Source organism: Macrotis lagotis, chromosome 1 (assembly GCF_037893015.1).
Source record: "Macrotis lagotis isolate mMagLag1 chromosome 1, bilby.v1.9.chrom.fasta, whole genome shotgun sequence".
NCBI classification, from domain to species: Eukaryota; Metazoa; Chordata; class Mammalia; order Peramelemorphia; family Peramelidae; genus Macrotis; species Macrotis lagotis.
The window spans coordinates 601,689,777-601,694,751 of record NC_133658.1 but is presented as its reverse complement, the minus strand read 5'-3'; the positions used below and the strand labels follow the sequence as shown (position 1 = coordinate 601,694,751).

At 36.6% G+C, this 4,975-nt stretch overlaps 1 pseudogene; it reads left to right on the top strand.

The window, feature by feature from the left end:
- Positions 1-2,854: 2,854 nt before the first annotated feature.
- Positions 2,855-3,186, top strand: LOC141521822 (small integral membrane protein 1 pseudogene; annotated as a pseudogene).
- Positions 3,187-4,975: the final 1,789 nt, after the last annotated feature.

Sequence of the window (4,975 nt, the reverse complement as noted above, 5' to 3'; positions counted from 1 at the left end):
ATTGTACTGCTGAGGTGAACATGCCCATTATAGTTGATCATCACACAATATTCCTATTAATGTGCACAATATTCTCCTGGTTCTTCTCGCTTCACTCAGCTTTAATTCAAGCAAGTCTTTCCAGACTTTTCTGAAATCCCACCCCTTGTGATTTCTTACAGAACAATAGTATTCCATCACATTCAAATGCAATAGTTTGTTCAGTCCTTCCCCAATTGATAGAAATCCCTTCAGTTTCCAATTCTTTGCCATTACAAAAAGAACTTGCGTAAATATTTTAGTCCATGTGAGTTTTTAACCCTTTCTTGTGATCTCTTTGGGATAAGACCTAGTAGTGGTATTATTGGATCAAATGGTACGCACAGTTTTATTTCTTTTGCCAAGTTGCTCTCAAGAAAATTTGGATCAATTCACAACTCCATCGACAATGCATTAATCCCAGTTTTCCCACATTCCATCCAGCATCAATTATTTTATTTTTTAATATTAGTCAATCTGATAGTTGTAAGGTGTTATCTCAGAGTAATTTTAATTTACATTTCACTAATCAATAATGATCTAGAGTTCGTTTTTTTTTTTTTAGTATGACTATAGATAGCTTTAACTTCTTTATCTGAGAAGCCTGCTCATTTACTTTGACCATTTACCATTTGGGGAATGACTTTAAATTTTTTTTAATTCTTTAAAAATTGCCTCAGTACTCTATATATTTTATTAATGAGTTCTTTGCCAGAAACACTATTGATAAAAACGTATTTCCAAACTTAACAGCATTCCTTTTTAATCTTGGTTGCATTGGTTTTATTGGTGCAAAAAAGTTTTGATTTAATTTAAACAAAATCATCCATTTTGTATTTTAAAATATTCTCCATCTCCTCATTCACCATAAATTGCTCCCCTTTCCATAGATCTTACAATTAAACTATTTCTTCTTCTTCCCCTGACTTAATGCATCACCTTTCATGTCTAAATGCCCATTTTAACTTTATCTTGGTATAGGGTGTGAGATGCTGATATATGTATAGTTTCTACCATATTCTTTTTTTTAGTTTTTCCAGCAGTTTTTGTTAAAGACTGAATTCTTATCCCAGAGGCTAAAGTCTTTGAGTTTATCAAACAATATATTACTATAGTCATTTAATAATGTTTGTTTGGTACCTAATTTATTCCATTGATCCACCACTCAATATCTTAGCTAATATCAAACAGTTTTGATGACTAACACTTGATAATATAATTTTAGTGCTAGTATGGCTAGGCTACCTTCCTTTGCATTTTATTTTTATTAATTCCCTTGATATTATTGATTTTTTGTATCTCCATATGAATTTTGTTACTTTTTTCAGTTCCGTAAAGTAAGTCTGATAGTTTGGTATAAATAATTTAATTTACATTAAATTATCATTTTTATTATAATAGTTTTATCTACCCATGAATAATTAATATTTTTTCAACTATTCAGATCTGATTTTATTTTTGTGAAAACTATTTTGTAATTGCTTCCATATGGCTTCTGAGTTTACCTTGGCAGGAAGACACCCAAGTATTTTATGTTGTCTACAATTTCTTTAAATGGAATTTTTCTTTCTATGTCTTGTTGTGCTATCTTATTAGTAATGTGTAGAAATGATGATGGGTTTAATGAGTTTATTTTATAATCTGCAATTTTGTTCAAGTTGTTAATTGTTTTCAGTTCATTTTCTAGGATTCTCTAAGTGTACCATCATATTATCTCCAAAGAGAGGAAGTTTGGTTTCCTTGATGCTTTTCTAATTCCTTCTATTGATTTTTTTTCTATTATTGCTAAAGCTAATATTTCTAAGACAATATTGAATAATAGTGGTGATAAATGTGCATCCTTGTTTCAGACCTGATCTTATTGGGAATACTTCTAGCTTATCTCCATTACATATAATGTGCTTGCTGATGCTTTTAGATAAATTTCATTTATAATTTTAAGGAAAATTCCATTTAATCCTATTTTTTTTAGTGTTTTTAATAGGAATATGTGCTGTATTTTCTCAAAAGTTTTTAGTATCTATTGAAATAGAAATACAATTTCTGTTAGGTTTGTTACTGCTATGGTCAATTATGCTAAAAGTTTTCATAAAATAGAATTAACCCTGTATTCCCAGTATAAATCCACTTGATCATAGTGTATTGTCCTAGAGATAACTTACTATCATCATTTTGTCAATATTTTATTAAGAATTTTTACATCCATACACATTAGGGAAATTGATCTATAATTTTATTTCTCTGTTTTGACTCTTCTTAGTTTAAGTATTAGTACCACATTGGTGTCATCGAAGGAATTTCGCAGAACTCCTAAATTGAATTGGGGTTTTTTAAGTATTTAATTTTGTCTGTACAGTTTTTATTTTTGTGAATATTCCTCCATTTCACTTCTATTGCCAAATTTATTGGCATACAGTTGATCAAAATGTCTCCAAATTATTATCTTAACTTCCACTGTATTTGGTGAATTCACCTTTTTTATTTTTGATAATGGTAATTTGGTTTTCTTCTTTCTTTTTCTTAAATCAAAATTACCAAAGTTTTTTTTTCTATTTTATTAGTTTTTTTTTTCATAAAAAGAACTGTTTTCTCAACTCCTGGCCTTGCAAGACACCCCCAGCCTCTTCTGCCAAAGGCCCCACCCCAACTCCCGGAGCTGGGGGTCTGGGCGCCAGCTGGGGAGCCCCAGGTGACAGCTGCAGGTGAGGGGGGCATCGGCCAGTGCCCCTGCATCCCAGATCCACGCACACCGGAGCCCCCAGAGCCGCAGACGCCCAGCCCTGACCTGCCCCCCCGGCCCACTGGAACCCAGCTTTCTCACTCCTGTATTGGAAGAATGGAGTCCCCGAAGAGCGCCGTCCAGTACAGCAGATGGAATAACAGCCAGGATGAGGTCAGCATGAATGTGTCAGCCACAGAGAGTTCGGGCTGTGAGCGCATCTGTACCAAACTATGCACTAAGAAGATGGGCATCGCCGTGAAGGTGATAAATGGAATTATTCTTTTCTGGGTCATCTTCATCTTCGGCTATACTACCGATTACTACATCCACAAGTGCAAGTAGCAGAGTCTGCTGGATACCTTCTCCAGGAGCCCTCCACTACTCAGAAACCTCTTACTTCTCAGCTTAGATCACCAAGGCTGGCCTCTGGGGGCACATGTACCAATAGATATAGATGTGAACACATAGGGATAGATGAACACATTCTAAGTCTCAGAGAGACAACATTACTAGAGTGACAGACACATACTGAAACAGACACTGGACAGAAGAAGAGACAATCGTACATGGAGACACAGATCCACAGAAAGACAGATATACTAACACCGAAATACATACAAATCTCTCTTCTCCTTTGTCCCAGGATAAAACTCCAGACCAAATCAGCCTCATTCAGCCCAGAGAGAGTTACTATACTCAAATGCTAAAGCCCCAGCACTATATCTCCGATTAATTCCCTCCTTGGTTACCCATGTGTTCTTATTCACAAAGCAGAAAACCTCTCCTTTGGATCACCCCTCCAGGGAGAGTTACTACATGTATGGTTCAAATCCCAACTCTTCCAGATATGTATCAGAAAATTAGAAGTCACCAATGACACCAAATAGCTTTGAAGGTCCCCTTCATCTCTAAATTTTTGTTTCTGTGGCAATGATTCAATATGGATTCCTAGCAAAGCCAAAAACTTTCCCTTGGTTTCAGCAGGGAAATTTATAACCTTACCCCAACCCCCACCCCCAATCTGTTGTTGAAGCTTTAGTTTCCCTCTCTGAATCCACAGGCTTACAGTTGTGCCATTGCCCATTCCTGTTATATTTGTGTATCTGGTTGGCGGGGGGGGGGGGGGGAGTTGTCTTAGTCTTTCAGCTCTGGAGCCATTGAAAGAGGTTTTCATTTTAAAGTTATTCCTTTGCTCCCTCCCCTGGATTTGCCCTTGATTGTGGCACTATGCCCAGGGAATTAGATCCCCTGACCTACCCTGAAGGGAAAAAAACCCTAGTGAATTTGAATTGGGGATCTGATATTTCTGAAGGCCCCTAGTCATAGATGTCACAAAGCCTCTTGAAGCCAGGAGAAAACAGTCCCCATCCTGATCCATGACCTTACCCAAGAAGCAGAAGCTGAGCCATGGAAGACTGAGGTGTTCTGAGGGTTGAGCCCCCAGCCTTCTCCCTCCACCTTCTCGTGCCTTTCCAAAGAGGCAGAATATAATGGAAAAGAAGAAAAAAAGGCTAGACTGGAAGGATTCTAATAAATAGCCACTTTCCTGTGGTGTGACCTCAAAAAAAATTGTTTTTTTCTGTATCCCACAGGTTTCGGTATGTTTTTTCATTATTTTCAGACTTGTATGAAAGTATGGATTATTTCAATGATTTGTTCTTTGATCCACTCATTTTTTTTAGCTTTATTTTTTTTTTGCAAGAAAATGGAGTTAAGTGGCTTACCCAAGGCCAAACAGCCAGGTAATTGTTAAGTGTCTGAGGCCAGATTTGGACCTAGGCACTCCTGACTCCATGGACAGTGCTCTATCCACTGCACCACCTAGCCACCCCTGATCCACTCATTTTTTAAAAATTAAATTATTTAGTTTACAATTAATTTTTAGTCTATCTCTCCACAGTTCTTTATTGTCTGTGATCTTCATTGCATCATGATCCAAAAAAAAATGCATTTAATATTTCTGCCTTTCTACATTTGATTGTAAGGAGTTTTTTTTTCAGTTTTTTTGCAAGGCAATGGGGTTAAGTGACTTGCCCAAGGCCCCACAGCTAGATAATTCTTAATTTCTGAGGCCTGATTTGAACTCTGGCACTCCTGACTCCAGGGCCAGTGCTCTATCCACTGTGCCACCTAGCTTCCCCAGATTGTAAGGTTTTTATGCTCTAGTCCCTAGTCCATTTTATGTCATTCCCTTGTCCCATAGGAAAAAAACAAAACAAAATATATTCCTTTCTG